Consider the following 17,555-nt stretch of genomic DNA (forward strand, 5'->3'; position numbering starts at 1 on the left):
GACGCGCAGGCTCAGCGGCCATGGCTCACGGGCCCAGCCGCTCCGCGGCATGTGGGATCCTCCGGGACCGGGGCACGAACCCGTGTCCCCTGCATCGGCAGGCGGACTCTCAACCACTGCGCCACCAGGGAAGCCCATGCTGCAGCTATCTTGGCACCATTTCTCAGATTTGCATTCAACAGCTGCATTAAGTAAATAAAACCAATAGCCTCAATTAATGGCCACCCATATCCTTGCCCTTTGCCCTGTAACTTTGCAATACGCTGTCACTCTGAGCTTGCCCAAGTGACTTGTTCTGACCAACAGAATCTTAGCAAACTTGATGCAAGCAAATGTTTTAGCAACTTAACGCATGGAAAAGTGTTTGCTTGCATGTTTCTTTCTTCTCTTCAACTCCTGTCACCACAATGAAAATAGCCTAGGCTAGCCTGCTGGAAGGATATGAGAAGCACATGGAATAAAGCTGAGTCATCCCAGCCAAGGCTAGGCGAGACCTGACATACCAGAGCCTACTCATCACTGCAGATGCATAAGTGAGCCCAGCCAAGATCAATCACGACCAGCCCAGATCACCAGAATCACCCAGTGAACTGTAGACATGGGGGAAATAATAAACGGCTATTACTTATTATTAAGCACTAAGGACTGGAGTGGTGTGTTCCACAACGCAGCTGCATTGCACCAGCAATCAGGGGGACAGAGCATCTAAACTAAAGGCTGGGCGTTGATGGTGCCAGAGAATCTTGCAGAACTTTTCCATTTATATTCTGTAGGATGGTACTAAAAAGAAGAAAGGGGTTTTTCCAAGATCAGGTGTCTGGGAAATGCTAAGTTAAAGTTTAGTTCAGCTGCTTTCTTTGCTGCAGAATTACAAAGCCTTTCACATGAGTCATGATAAATCTTCCAAAGGAAGAGCTTATAAGTAATGTTTCCCAAACTTATTTGACCAGAGAACTTCCCTTGTCCCCCATCCCCACGCTGAGCGTCATACAAAATGAATATCCCATAAAACACACTCGGGATATGATTTAAGAGGAATTGGTCTTTGTCTTGCTTCAATGTTGTTTCAGAGAGTAGAACTGCACTTAAGGCACGACGGTTACATGGAGCAGGATGGGAACTATGCAATATTACTCAGCCATAAAAAGAAACGAAATTGAGCTATTTGTAATGAGGTGGATAGACCTAGAGTCTGTCATACAGAGTGAAGTAAGTCAGAAAGAGAAAGACAAATACTGTCTGCTAACACATATATATGGAAATTAAGGAAAAAAAGTGTCATGAAGAACCTAGGGATAAGACAGGAATAAAGACACAGACCTACTGGAGAACGGACTTGAGGATATGGGGAGGGGGAAGGGTGAGCTGTGACAAAGCGAGAGAGAGGCATGGACATATATACACTACCAAACGTAAAATAGATAGCTAGTGGGAAGCAGCTGCATAGCTCAGGGAGATCAGCTCGGTGCTTTGTGACTGCCTGGAGGGGTGGGATAGGGAGGGTGGGAGGGAGGGAGACGCAAGAGCTATGGGAACATATGTATATGTATAACTGATTCACTTTGTTATAAAGCAGAAACTAACACACCATTGTAAAGCAATTATACTCCAATAAAGATGTAAAAAAAAAAAGATTAAAAAAAATAAAATAAATAAATAAATTCAAGCACGGGCTTGTCAACCATAAGAGTTATCCAAAGATGGACCTGCCTGCCTTATGAAGCAGTGGCTCAAAACCCCAGGACTGAAAGCATTCAAAGAGAGGCAAACGAGGTTTAGTAAATTTTTGTGACTACTAGTTATCTTTATTAAGATTCTTATTCAACAACATGCTAAGAAATTCAGATTACTTCTTTTAGTTAAAAGTAGTAAGACAGTTCATTTTATGTGTCAACTTGGCTAGGCTATGATGCCCAGTTGTTTGGTCGAACACTGGCCTAGGTGTTGCTGAGAAGGCATTTTGCAGATGTGATGAACATCTACAATAAGCAGATCACTCTCTGTTTACACGTGAGCGGGTCTCCTTCAATCAGTGGAGGGCTTTAAGAGCAAAGACTGAAGTTTCCTATAAAAGAGAAATTCTGCTTCAAGACTGCAACATAGAAACCCTGTCTGAGTTTCCAGCCTGCGGGTCTGCCCTGCTGATTTTGGATTTGCAAGCCCCATAATCACATGAGTCAATGCCTTAGAATCAATCTCTTTTCTCTCTCTCCTCTCTTTTCTCTCTCTCCTCTCTCCTCTTATCTTTGTCTCTCTCTCTCCCCTTCTGTTTCTTTGGAGAACCCTGACTAAATACAAGCAGGTATCAAACATCATTTATATTTTGTCACAATCCTAGATTAAAAATAGCCTCTAAAAGTTCTACTCTGACTGCTTCCTAACACTTGCCTTGGGCAAATCAAAGTGTTAGGTTTCCCAGATTTCTCTCTTGGTTCTTCTGAGGACTCTGGGTAGTCAGCTGAGAACTAGACTCATAACTGCATTATAGTGATAGCCAGGAGGTGACATTTCTAATAGTCCCTTTTATAGGGGCAGATTTTATGAGTCACCTTGGGTGGCACAGTCATTTTGCAGCTGTGCAGTGTTTGTGAGGAACTGACAGTCCCTTTTGAGCCACGGTGACCCAACCTGGCAGGGCCCCAGCACCTATTTATGGCCTGAAATACAGGGGAAGAGGTCACAGGAGATGGTTCTCTCTTCTGGAACTGAGTCAGACAGATGGCAACTCTCCAAGTCAGAGTTAACACAAAGTCTGATTTACTGCATCATGTTCTCTGAATGACTTCCTGGGAGCCTAACTGAACTACTACAAATCCTGGGTTGATATCTAACACTTAGTCATTTAAAAAAAGAAAGAAAAGAACTGGAGGAGGTCAATAAAAGACAGGACTTTAAAATAGGAGAAATAAGTAAGAAAGAGACCAAGTGTAGTCCAGTGACCGTCGGGACACAGAGCTGGAACGACCATCCTGTGAAGTTAGGTGCCCTGTTCAAATATTCATCATAAGACTTCCACACTGAAGCAAGAGCCAGCCATAACTGCTCCTTGAGGACAAATCCTTTTGCCAATCCATCTTGTATTTCCTGTACCTAGTTCACTTCCTGGTACATAGCAGGAACTTAAAAAATACTCACTAAGTGAACGAGCTAGTAGAGACATAAAGCACTTCACATCCACAGAGCTAGGGTATCCAGGATTATTTCTCATCCCACCACTATGCTTAGCAGTCCAGCATGATCCCGCACCTGAGAATATTTCTTTCTAAGCTAGCCCTGTTACATATGTGCAGTTGTTGAGTACTTAAAATCTCCAGCGCTAGAGTCCTTTTACTTTGTGTATTGTGTCATTTTGCTAGGGGTGCCATCACAAAGCACTACAGACCAGGTAGCTTAACCAACAGAGATGTATTTCCCCACAGTCCTGGAGGCTAAAAGTCTGAGATCAAGGTGTTGGCAGGGTTGATTTCTTCTGAGGCCTCTCAGGCTTACGAGAGAAATGTCTGTCTTCTCCCTGTGTCTTCACATGGTTTCTCCTCTGGGCCTGTCTGTTTCCTAATCTCTTCTTATAAGGATACCAGTCATGTTGCTTTAGGGCCCAACCCAATAAACAAATTTAACTTAATTACCTCTTTAAAGACCCTATCTCCAAATATAGTTACATTCTGAGGTACTGGGGGTTAGGACTTCAACATATGAATTTGGGGGGGACACAAATACAGGCTTACCTCAGAGATATTGGGGGTTTGGTTCCAGACCACAACAATAAAGCGAATATCCCAACAAAGTGGGTCTCACGAATTTTTTGGTTTTCCAGTGCTTATAAAAGTTATGTTTACACTATAGTATATTCAGTGTGTAATATGTCTAAAAACTGTAATGTACTTATCTTAATTTAAAAATATTTTCTTGCTAAAAAATGCTAACCATCATATGAGCCTTCAGCAAGTCCTAATCTTTTTGCTGGTGGACAGTCTTGCTTCGATGTTGATGGCTGCTGACTGGTCAGGGTGATGGATGCTGAAGGTTGGGATGGCTGTGGCAATTTCTTGAAATATGACAACAACGAAGTTTGCTGCATGGACTGACTCATTGTTTCATGAAAGGTCTCGCTGCAGCATGCAAGGCTGTTTGACAGCATTTTACCCACAGTAGAACTTCTTTCAAAACTGGAGTCAATCCTCTCAAAACTTGCCACTGCTTTATCAACTAAGTTTATGTGCTATTCTAAATCCTTTGTTGTAAGCTGGGAAGAAGTGAGAGAGTGGCATGGACATATACACACTACCAAATGCAAAAGAGATAGCTAGTGGGAAGCAGCCGCATAGCACAGGGAGATCAGCTCCGTGCTTTGTGATCACCTATGGGGTTAGATAGGGAGGGTGGGAGGGAGACACAAGAGGGAGCGGATATGGGGATATATGTATACGTATAGCTGATTCACTTTGTTATACAGCAGAAGCTAACACAACATTGTAAAGCAATTATACTCCAATAAAGATGTTAAAGATAAATAAATAAATAAATCCTTTGTTGTCATTACAACAATCTTCATAACATCTTCACCAGGAGTAGATTCCATCTCAAGAAACCACTTTTTTGTTCATCATTAAGAAGCAACTCTTCATCCATTAAAGTTTAACCATGAGATTGCAGCAATTCAGCCACAGCTTCAGGCTCCACTTCTAGTTCTCTTGCTGTTTCCACTCTATCTGCAGCTACTTCCTCCACTGAGGTCTCAAACCCCTCCAAGTCATCCATGAAGGTTAAAATCAACTTCTCCCAAACTCCTGTTAATGTTGATATTTGGACCTCTTCCCATGAATCACAAATGTTCTTAATGGTATCTAGAATGGTGTATCCTTTCCAGAAGGTTTTCAGTTGAGTTTGCCCAGATCCATCAGAGGAATCACTATCTATGGCAACCATAGCCTTACGAAATATATTTCTTAAATAAGAAGACTTGAAAGTCTAAAAAATGACTCCTCGATGATTAGGCTGCAGAATAAATGTTGTGCTAGCAGGCATGAAAACAACACTAATCTTGTTGTATATCTCCATCAGAGCTCTTGGATGAGCAGGTGCACTGTCAATGAGCAGTAATATTTTGAAAGGAATCTTTTTTTTCTGAGCAGTAGTCTCAAGAGTGGGCTTAAACCATGTTGTAAACAGAGGTGCTGTCTACCAGGTCTTGTTGTTCCATTTATAGGGCACAGGCAGAGTAGATTCAGCATAATTGTTAAGGGTCATAGGATTTTTGAATGATAAGTGAGCATTGGCTTCAACTTCAAGTCACCAGCTGCATCAGCCCCTAACAAGAGAGTCAGTCTGTCCTTGAAACTTTGAAGCCAGGCATTGACTTCTCCTCTCTAGCTATGAAAGTTCTAGATGGCATCTTCTTCCAATATAAGGCTGTTTCACCTAGAAAATCTATTGTTTAGTGTAGCCACCTTCATGAACTATCTTAGCTAGATCTTCTGGATGACTTCCTGCAGCTTCTAAGACATCAGCACTTGCTGCTTCACCTGGCACTTTTATGTTATGGAAATGGCTTCTTTCCTTAAACTGGTTTGATCTTCTAGTCAGATCACTGAAGTTGTCTCCATATCAGCAGTAAGGCTGTTTCACTTTTTTTTTTTTTAAATCATTTATGTCTTCACTGGAGTAGCACTTTTAATTTCCTTCAAGAACTTTTCCTTTGCATTCACAGCATGGCTCTTGCCACAAGAGGGCTAGACTTCAGCCTATCTCAACTTTCCACATGCTTTTCTCACTAAGCTTAATCATCTCTAACTTTTGACTTAAAGTGAGAGACATGAGACTCTTTCTTACACTTGAACACTTACAGGCCATTGTAGTGTTAGTAATTGGCTTAATTTCAACATTGTTGTGTCTCTGAAAATAGGGAGGCATGAGGAGAGAGGAGAGATGGGAGAATACCAGTCGATGGAACAGTCAGAACACTCACAATATTTATCAGTTTAATTCCCTGTCTTAGATGAACACGGCTCATGGCACCCCAAAACAATTACAACTGTAACATTTAAGGTCACTGATCATAGATCATCATAACAAATATAATAATAATGAAACAGTTTGAAATATTGCAAGAATTACCAGAATGTGACACAGAGACATGAAGTGAGCAAATGTTGTTGGAAAAATGGTGTTTACAAACTTAATCATCACAGGGTTGCCACAAACCTTCAATATGTAAAAATGCAGTATCTGCAAAGTGCAACAAAGCAAGGTATGCTTGTATATATGTGTACACACATATGCAAACACACAAGATATACATAATATATATGCAAATATTTTCATTGCTTTAAGGTCAAGAAGGAAGGGTCTCTCCATCCATTGTATCTTAGTATCATCTCTCTCATTGCACAGACACCTCATTAGGTGTGAAGGGGGATGAACTGCATGGTATGTTCTCTGTATCTTTCCTCTAACTGATCATTAAATCATTAAACCTTCAGACTAATCAGTTTCTTTTTCATTTATCTCAATTTTTACGTTCCCTTTTATAATTCTTGAAAGCTGAAGGAAATAGGAACACAAGAGTCTCGAAGTGACCCACAATGAAGTCACTAGATACTGAGCTTCCTGAGAACTGTCTGACCTTGTGTCTGTGTGTCACAGCATATAACACACTACCTACCGTATAATAGGTGTTCTAAAAATATATGGTTAAAATGCTGTTTGTAGGAAAAAGGACCTCTTGCTAGGTTCCTGTTTTCAAGTTCCAGAGTCACACTTGCCCCCTAAGCAGTATTCCCACATGCTGACTCATGCTGAGCCCATTGCATCTTACTTTTTTTTTTTTTTTTTTTTTGCAGTACGCGGGCCTCTCACTGTTGTGGCCTCTCCCGTTGCAGAGCACAGGCTCCAGACGCGCAGGCTCAGCGGCCATGGCTCACGGACCCAGCCGCTCCGCGGCAATGTGGGATCTTCCCGGACCGGGACACGAACCCGTGTCCCCTGCATCGGCAGGCAGACTCTCGACCGCTGCGCCACCAGGGAAGCCCTGCATCTTACTTTTTAAAAAAACATATTTATGTAGAGTCACTTATTTCCCATAGTTTCAGCAGACTTGTGCTGGCAGCTGTTAAAGTTAAAAGAGGGGCTAGAAGACTTTAGAATTTTACCTACACATAAACAAAAACCAAATGGCATCAACCTCAGACAGTCAGCATTGTCCATTCAGAGACGAACCACACTGACACAGAGACCAGCAGCCAGCCATAGAGCCCATTTGGCTTCCAGTTGCTAGGGCAATGTGGTCGACAGGTGCCCCTGACCTTGCCTTTGCCCTGGCCCACGAGGCGGCATTAAGAGGCAGGTGTGGGCACTTGGTTAGTCTCTAGAGTCCTCCCTGTCTAACACCAGACACTCCTACAATGGGGCAGTAGTCCATCGATAAAGAAGACCTGACTGCTGAAAATCCTGGAAACGTCACATCTAACACTCTGTATCTTGGACCTGTAGCTGGTTATGGGACTCCGATCCCTGAATGAACGATTCTGATCTGGTTAACCTCCTGTCTTCTGGCTCTGGATTCAGTCTGTATATACTCTAGGTCCTGTTATTGTTATCTATCTGAAAAAGGGTGAGGAAGTAAGTAATAACTACCACAACACAAGGTCCAATCATTAAGTTTCTGACCTGTTAATTCAGAACAGAATGTCAAGAAAATAGAAAACTAAACTCCGCATTCGCCGTGTTGAGACTGAGGAGTCCTGATTGATAGATATGTGGATGGGCCACAGTTTAGCTTCTTGAGAAATTTCATCATCAGCTGTAAAATCAGCAATAACCTAATGATTCTGTGCTGCCACTGAACGCCAACGACCAGGTCCTGGAAGGCCACCTCCCAGCACTCACTGACATTGCCCTATAGCTCCACATCACTAGATGGGGGTTAAAAGGTGCTGCACAGGGAGATCAACTCAATGCTTTGTGACCACCTAGAGGGGTGGGATAGGGAGGGTGGGAGGGAGGCTCAAGAGGGAGGGGATATGGGGGGATATGGGGATATATGTATATGTATAGCTGATTCACTCTGTTGTACAGTAGAAACTTACACACCATTGTAAAGCAATTATACTCCAATAAAGTTGTGGAAAAAAAGAAATAAATGAACAATAAATGCTTTAAAAAAAAAAGCGTGCTGCACGAGACACTGAACACCAGGTCATGAGGACCAAAATCCAAATCTCAGCTCTGTAGTATCTACATTCTCTAAGCAAGTTAGTAGGCCTGCTTTTTCCGTTTCTTTACAAAATCAGATTACAGGCACCTAACCCCTAAACGAAGTGCCGTGAGGATTCAATTAGATAAGGAATCATTCTGTCAGTTAGCCAACAAATATTTACTGAAGGCACACTAGTTGCCAGACACTGCTCTAGGAACTGGGGACATAGCTGTGAACCAACTCTAGTGGGGATTATGTTTTAGTGGAGGGAGTTGAACCAAAAAAATCAATGAGCAAATAAATGATCAGGGCAAGGAGAGACACAGAGGAATACAGCATAGGGTGGGAGGCTCTTATTTTAGATAGGGCGGTCAGGGCGGGCTTCTCCAACGACAGGACATATGAACAGCACCCTGAATGAAGTGAGGGACCTAGACATGCACACATCAGGGGAAAAAACAGGCCTACCCACTGCACGCTCCCCCCCGCCATCCCGCGCCCCCACAAGGGTACAGCAAGGGCGGAAGGCTCAAAGCAGGACCATGCTTAGCATGTCGAAAGAAGCATTTGGAGGCCAGCGTAAGTGCAAAGGGTGAGCAAGGGGGAGATGTTAGAAGATGAGATCAAGAAGGTGCCCTTACACCAGGGAGGGCCTTGTATCCAGTCAATGAACATTTGGATTTTATTCTCTCATAGGAAGCAGTTGGATGATTTGAGCAGAAGAGTGATATGAGTCTATCTGTATGTGGCTGCTGTGTTGAAAAAGCCCAACAGACAAAACTGGAAGAAGGGAGACTTGTTAGGAGACCATGGCAGTGTCTAGATGAATAAGAGTGGAGGCCTGGGCTAGACTGACAGCAGTGGAAGTAGGAGAAGTAGAATCAGGATATATTTTTTATATCCACTAGGCTTTGCTAATAGATTAGATGTGAGTAGCAGATAAAGCACTTGGTACATAGTGTTATTCAGTACCTGTTGATTTGGGGGTACTACACTGAGGCATCCTCCTCAAGAACACAGATTTAAAAGAATAAGACTATACCCAGGCATAAACTCTAAAATCAGGACATAATGGCTCATAACCAAGATCTGCAGTGTCACCTTAACAAGACAGCCCAGGACCACTGCCAGCAAGATAAGACCAGACCTCAAAGATTTTAATATAGCTAAAGAGGGTTGTATCAGCCAAATGGGGGTTTTTATATATGAAAACATATATAAAAAGAGAAGTATAGAGGCAGAAGCCGACTATACCTTTCCAAACATCATCCAGAGTATGGGGAGGCTTTGCCAAGCAATGTCAATTATTACGGTCCCATTGGCAAGGCCATCTCTAGTGTAGGGATTGATATAGGGAATTGCAGCCAATGGTCTTCGAGTATCCTCGACTTTTGGCAAGATAAGTCTCACTGTGGAGATGGATGCTGATTTGTTGGTAAGTATGGCAGGCAGCAAAAAGGGAAATCTGGCCATTGCAATCACAATAGGGTCCAGAGAAAGGCTACTAACAGGAGAGAAGGCACTAAGACAAAAGGCAGACAAGTCAGGAAATCATTGTTCCTTGGCCCAGGTGGAAGAACTGTGGTCAAACCTAAGTTTTCTCTTCTATTGTACCCCTGATCTCTACTACCACCTTTAAATTAAAGGGCAATGAGATTGGTATGCATAGACATGCTTGGATAAAAGAGCACTGTGATAAATTTTTTCTACCTTGGTGCTAAGTAGTGAAGAACCCGATGGATTGCTTTCAACAGCTGAAATATCAACACTAAATTTTGTTAGCTCTTGCATAAGTCAGTTTAAAAGAAAATTGTTCTTTGGAAATGGTATCCTACTGACTGACCCTAAAAAATACTTATTGTTTATTAATGCATGAGATTTATCAGGTTTCAGAAAACCAACCATTCCACATAAATGGATGTTTCACAGGACTGATTGCAACCTGCAGACACACCAATATTTTAAGTACGCTGACAACAATAAATCTAAAATAGATTACATTCATTTCAGTGCCCTCTTAAACAGAGAGCACTGAAGATATTTCATCCTTTTTTTAAATGAATCAGACTCATTATTATGAACATGAGTAACCATGATGCCCTCAGGAACCACTCACCTCCACAGAGCAACATGTTCCTGAACTAAATGGTCCCTTTTAACAATAAAATGTTACAGTAGTTCTTCTTTGATCCCTCCCTATCAAGGGATTACTTTCTCTTTTGGCTGCTGCTGGTATATCTGACTTTTGCAGAGCGCTATGGACTGAATTTTGTCCCCCTAAAATTCACATGTTGAAATCCTAACTCCCAATGGTATGGTGATAGTATTTGAACATGGGGCCTTTGAGAGGTAAGTAAGTTTATATGAAGTCATGAGGATGGGACCCTCATGATGGGATTAGTGCCCTTAAAAGAAAAGACACCAGGGAGTTTGCTCTCTCTTTCTCCTCACACACGTGCTCTGAGGAAAGGCCACGTGAGAAGCTGACTGTCTGCAAGCCAGGAAGAGGACTAGGAAAAATAGGACTGCACCTTCACCTTGTTCTTCCAAGCTTCCAGAACTGGGAGAAATAAGTGTCTTGTTTAAGCCACCCCATCTATGGTATTTTATTGTGGCAGTTCAAACTGACTACAACACAGGGCAACCACATTTCCATTTCCGAGTCACTACTTCTAATCTGCTATGAACCACTTGCCCAAATTTTGCTTAAAACAGAAGTTTGAATGTGATCCATGGAGGCTATTTCATTTATTTTGACTGCCTCAAGTTTCTTCATTATCCACTTTCAAATTCCAAGTTAAATCTTGGCATTCAGAAGTTCGGTATTTACATTTATTTTCTAGGCTTCTAAAAGCTGAAAACTGGTTAATAAAATTAAAAATCTGTACAGACCATAATTTGTTTGTTTGTCTTAAGGAAGGGAGAAAGTGTCCAACTGTCTCTCAGGTCTGAGTTAAGAGAAGATTCTTAAAGTCCTCTTAAGTTCAGAGTAAGCGCTCTTTTTGAGAAATCATAATGATATTCTTTCTGACTTTTAGCATTTTTGGTGTGATGGCTGAAAGATTCGGCAAGGGTGGGAGCGAGGTGGAGGAACAAATATAAAATGTGTATGCTGGAATTTATTTTGTCTTCGGGGATATAGTTAAGATGGTATTTTTAGACATTCGGGAGTTTGGGAGTATTGGGGGCAAGGGAGGACTGTTGCTAATGAAACTTCTGGAATAATAAAAGTAATTAGTATGCAGTTCATGTCAAACATATTATTACTGTGGTTGGGTGACAAGATAAGCATAAACTGCAAAAGACTATTATTCTGAGAGTAAATAATGTGACTTCTGACCAGTTTTAGCATTTGTTCTGGATAGGGGAAGCTATTAGCTTGCAGTAGGGGTCGGGGGAGGCTCCCTTGAGCTGGTTTTTTTCCCCTGATTTTTAGTAGGTGGCTTAATAATGATTGGTGAAGATGCTTAACAGAATGGAGTCAAGGAATACCTGATGAGGACCCTGCTTGGGAGATAAAATTTTAAGATTGTCAATTGCTAATAAGGCCCCAGAGAGGAAAAAAATGTACTTTGCAAATAATGACTTGTTATTTCATGTGCCTTTTATGCAGTGTATATATCATAAGGACCCCAGGATACAAGAGAGGGAAGGAGATAGAGTTTAGTTATAATAGGAACATTTATTTCAACTTCCACCTTTGGAGCAGAGCCAAGCACATAGTCTGAGCAATATGTACAATGAATGCAAATATTCTATAAGTCAGTTTTAGGAGTGGCAATTGAAAAATGAAAAATAAAAAAGCAAGAAAGAAAATTATGTGATTCTCCCTTGCCTGTTTTATAAGGACAAGGTCCTATGTAGAAGTACCATTAGGTGCCTACGATCTCTCCCCCAGCAAATTTTCTAACCTGGCCAAGCACAATAGCTTAGACATAGTGGGGCAGCTCAAATGTTTGTGCAAGAAATAGCTACATTTGTAAGAGTTTACTAAGCACTTTCACCTAAATTATTACAACAGTCTCCTACGAGATTGCAATACTCTTAATAATTTGTAGATAAGGAAGGTGAAACTCAAGAAGTTAAATGCTTTCCCCAAGATCAAATAGCCAAGGAAGATCCAAGAGGGGTCTCCAAGTTAGATCTGACTCCAAATTCAATGCTCTTTCCACTGACTGCCCAGAAACAGTATACACCAAACTAGAGGAATGTTCATCCCCCAGCACTGGGCTTGACCACAGCCTGGCAACACGATAAAAATGAGCTCCAGGATAACAATCCACATACAAATAATTGGTTTCACACAACACCTTCTATCCCCCAACTTACTTCAAATGCCTCAGTCCACCCAAAAGTAGAGTCACATCCTGGCTTAGAAAGAGCATTTCATCATGCACCCATCATGAACCCTTATTCACTGGAAAACTACGTATCTGCTCAAGAGTTCTTTGACTACCACTCATCGCTCAGTTTTCAATCGGTTGTCTTTTGGTAGCATCTGAAATGACAGAACTTGTTTGCAGTGAATGACTGCAATGGTTATTTCCAGTGAATGCAGGGTTATTTCCAGTGAAGCTCAAGTTTATGAACTAGTAAGACCAAATGTGTAAAGTGAGATTGAAAATGCCATCACAGGGACTTCCCTGGTGACACAGTGGATAAGAATCCACCTGCCAATGAAGGGGACACAGGTTTGATCCCTGGTCCAGGAAGATCCCACATGCCACAGAGCAACTAAGCCTGTGCGCCACAACTACCGAGCCTGAACTCTAGAGCCCGCGAGCCACAACTCCTGAAGCCCACGTGCATAGAGTCCATGCTCCACAACAAGAGAAGCCACCGCAATGAGAAGCCTGTGCACCACAATGAAAAGTAGCCCCCGCTCGCTGCAACTAGAGAAAGCCCATGCGCAGCAACGAAGACCCGATGCAGCCAAAAATAAATAAAATTAAATCTTAAAAAAAAGAGAAAATGCCGTCACATTGGTTTTAAAGGTTTTTCGAAGTTTAAAGATTTTTCAAAGCATGCACGAGAATCACCAAGTTACTCATATATGTCATTAGTTTGAATGGAAAATAATTTCAAAAGCTACTTTTCCATGCAGATTTTGATCTAGAGTTTTGTTTTCCAGAAACTTCTTATTTCAGCTCCACCTGGAGAGTTTTCTATTCTATTCTACCACACAACCTGACTTACCTCCACCAAAAGGTCCTGAGGATTCCAGGGTGTCTCCCTTCCTTGAGCTGCTTTGGCCTTCTTGTGTAAATCCATCAAAGCTGACACTTAACACATGGTCATCTGTCATTTCTTCATATACAGACGTCTTTTGTTCCTTGTCAAGACCGTACCTTTCCTGCGGATAAGTACTGCGTATTACACGTTTCGTACTGTAACAAAACCCTATAGACAGGTAAAGTAACTGCACTAGGTCTTTAAAATAGGGGGTATTATTATATGGTGGGAATTTGGAGGTAAATTTAGAGGTATCACTGATTACACAGTGATAGAAGGGTTGAGAAGCCAAAAAGAGTAAGGCAACCCACAGGTTAGCAACTGTAGGAATACTCTATCGTTTTTAGGGGTGGGGGAAACAATGGGAGGAGATATGTTACCACAACCCAGAAGCCAGAGCCTTTCAGTAAGAGCTAGACCATGAAGGAGACCCAGCTACTGCCAGAGACACCAAAGGAAGCAAAAATAGAGGTAAGAATACCCTGACATCTCTGCCCTACTCTCACCCTCCAATTTTCTACCAGGGCCTTCTTTGGGTACACCTACTTGGAAGCCAAAGAGTCAGAGAGCCTGTATTGTGACACAAATCAGAATGAGAAAAGGACCCGAGAGTAAACAAACAGCTTACAGAAACAGCGATTAATAAATTCTTACTGGTAGATATAGAAATCAATTAATCCATAAGCAATCATTGTATACTACAATTCAAGTTGCCCTTTAAAAATGATTAGTAAAAAAGACTGTAGGATGATAGATTGTTTAAGATGTGTAGAATAGGCTTTCGCTTCTAGTAATGGAAGACCAGCAGATCTGGACCAATCTTCTTTCTGAGGATAACTAATGTACACACACATATTCATAATACACATATATTGATTCTGCTTGAAAGCACTGGACAGTTAATGAGATAGTAAAGATCTAATGTTTGGGTTTTTCCTCTGACGGAATTTACCAATTCAGGAAGAGGCAGCCAAAGGGCTATGCAGCACTTTTAGCAGTTTCATGGAGATAAAATCACAAATGTTGTCGTCTTGGACTTGGTAAGAGAGCCTAGGTCACCCTAACAGAGTGACCCAAAGGAGACTGGTTCTTGCAGCCGTTTCAGCTCAGCTTTGAATCATCTTCGTCCCTGAAATTGGATTAAGATGATTCCAGATTCAAGAGCTGCCAGGCATGTAGCAGAAGAAAACATAAATCTTCCCTACAGAAAGAAATTATCCTACACATCAAATTATTTCTACAAATAATTTTTCAATACAGTTTCTGAAACCCAAAGAAATAATAGCAAGAAGACAAGAAAAAGAGACATAGAGCCAACAGACAATGGAAATAGACCCACAGTGGATCCAGGTATTAGATTTATCAGGCATGAACTTTAAGATAACTATGGTTGCTAAACGTTGATAATTGTTGAAACTGAGTAATGGATTCTTGTGAGTTCTCATACATTTTCCTCTACTTCAGTACAGACTGTGAATTTTTCATGACAAAAAGAAAAAAGTCTATGGATCAATCCAAAGAGAATCTTAGTTGGCTCTTTTGATATCACCACATCAATAACACATTGAATACCATTGTCTAGGGAAACATCACATCATCTTTCTGACATTCATCAAAGTATGGTATGTCATGAATAGTAACAAAATATAGAAAGCATAAAAACAAAACTATGCTTACTCTTTTAAGGAGTTAAAAGACCAGATTATGAATTCAGCACAGAATAGAATTTATTTTTAAAGGACATTTCAAATTGAAAAAGAACTAAGTAGAAATTCTAGAATCAAAAAATACGATAACCAAAATTAAGACCTCAATGGATCAGTTTAGAGCAATTTATACAGAATTGAAAAAAGACTTAATGAACTAAAATTAGTGAATAAAGTAAGAAAAAAAATACTTAACATACAGAGACAAAAAGTTGGAAAATATTTTTTAAAGAGGGTAGAAAAAATAGTGAGAAACTCCAACATACTTCCAGAATCCTAGAGAGAAAGGAAAGAAAAAAATGAGTCCAAAATAACACTTTAAGAAATAGTGGCTGAGGGCTTCCCTGGTGGCGCAGTGGTTGAGAGTCCACCTGCCGACGTGGAGGACAGGGGTTCGTGCCCCGGTCTGGGAAGATCCCACATGCCGCGGAGCAGCTGGGCCCGTGAGTCATGGCCGCTGAGCCTGCGCGTCCAGAGCCTGTGCTCCGCAACAGGAGAGGCCACAACAGTGAGAGTCCCGCGTACCCCAAAAAAGAAAAAGAAAAAAAAAAAATAGTGGCTGAGAATTTTCCAAAATGATGAAAAACAATAAATTGTGGATTCAAGAAGTCCTGTGAACTCCAAATAGGATAAATAAGGAAGTCCTCGCCTCGGACTTCACTAGGCAAATCACAGTAAAACTGCTGAAAGCCAAAAACAAAGAGAAATTTTAAACGCAGTTAGCATACAAAGAAAATTGCTTTTAAAGAAGCAACGAGACCAACAGCCATCTTCCCAAAACGTGAAAATGAATGCCGAATGAAATTGCTTCAAAGTAGTTGCTTTTTGAGAGGCACAAGGAGTGACTGGGAAGAGACATGAGGAGGACTTAAGGGCTGCTCTCAATATTTTACTTCTTGACTTTGGTGTGCTTACATGGATATTTACTTCATGAGTAACCATTGAGCTATATATTTATGTTTTGTGTACTTTTCTGTATGTTTGTAATGGTTCATAATATGTTTAAAAAACAGACTGTGGTAAAAAGAATTCTAATTATTAAACAATCATGCAATAACTGTCATGCTGTGCTTAGCTCTATTTGAAAGCCAACTTTACTGTACAATAAAATTTTAGGCTACAGAAGGAAAATCCTGAATATCTGAGAGAAAAAAGTTTTAGGAGGCCCAGGTAGGTAACTAAAACCAGCCTATCCTCTTCTTTCTTATTTGTGATCCTGAAGAAGCCTGATTCTAGTGACCAAATAAATATGCTAATCACAAATAGCCGTGACAATAATATGTTAAATACGCTTTCAAAGGGCTTAGTTGAAATCTTTGAAAGCCATTTGCCTCCAAATATATACTATATTTAACTATACACCATCTGCTGCTATTATTGTTTGTTTGTCCAATTTTACATTACAAAATTTAATAAATAAAGGGGCAAGACTAGGTCTTTTACAATTATTTCATCATTAATTGTACTATCTTTGATGGCTGACTTTTCTCTAGAATAAAATATATATACACTATCAAAATTATAGGATAGAAATGGATTGATGCCATTCATTCTAGAGTAAGCTGCATCCATGCTGCTTCTCATACACCCCAACGTTGCCATGAAAACACAAAAAGCTAATTGCATAGAGTAAGAGTTTTAATTGACGAGTACCTGACCATTACAGAAATTTCTACTTCCAGAAGCATCCCAGCTGACACTGTTATAGAGTAACATAACTGAAAAGAGTGGGACTAATTGGAACAATTAATTAAAAATACATAATTAGCTTCCACGGCAGAGACATTTTTTTAGTTCTTACCCTCATCACTTGAGGCCCGGGAGGATTTTATAGAGTCTTATCACATGGGGGTTGTCTGTGCTGATAATTAACAAGGAGAGACTGGGAAAGAGGGGGAGAACTCACAGGCCAACCAGGTGATGGAGTCTGGCCCGTTTCCTCTGGGATGAGCCAGGAACAGAGCAAAGGCCAGGAGCCTGAATGACAACACAGCGTGGAGTCTAAACGAGAGCCCCAGAAACTGAGAGGTTTAATTCTCTTGCCAGTTCCTCTGTCGGTATAGAAGTAAGGTAACTACTTACTAACTTGTCTGCTTCCTAAGAATGTGGAGAAGACTCAGCAATGACTTCAGTATTGTCAGGGAAGAACACTGTCCCTTTGCACTTGACCATCACTGCCACCCAGCCTGAGGTTGGGGGACTTCAAGGTTTGGCAGCTGGTTTCTAGAATAAAATCTGATTTCTTTGGTTCCAAGTCTGAATGATAAGAAGGAGTCAGAACATCTCTAGAAGGACATGAAGAGTCAAGAAAGGGACACAGTCTCCTCCACTCACACCCTGATCTCACAGGGAACTGACCTAGCTCTCACCTGAAACATGCAGAGAATATACCAATGAGCCTGGGGTACAGAGTAGACCACAAA

The 17,555-nt window shown here is 41.1% G+C and overlaps 1 long non-coding RNA gene across 1 annotated transcript in view; it reads right to left on the reverse strand.

Moving 5' to 3' along the window:
* LOC116755670 overlaps positions 1–17,555 on the reverse strand; it is a 67,907-nt gene that overhangs the window by 19,181 nt on the left and 31,171 nt on the right. The window contains exon 2 of the long non-coding RNA XR_004350424.1: positions 13,391–13,547. This is a non-coding gene — a long non-coding RNA (uncharacterized LOC116755670). The remainder of the gene's footprint in view (positions 1–13,390; positions 13,548–17,555) is intronic.

The sequence above is a fragment of the Phocoena sinus genome, chromosome 6 (genome assembly GCF_008692025.1).
Source record: "Phocoena sinus isolate mPhoSin1 chromosome 6, mPhoSin1.pri, whole genome shotgun sequence".
Classification (NCBI taxonomy): domain Eukaryota; kingdom Metazoa; phylum Chordata; class Mammalia; order Artiodactyla; family Phocoenidae; genus Phocoena; species Phocoena sinus.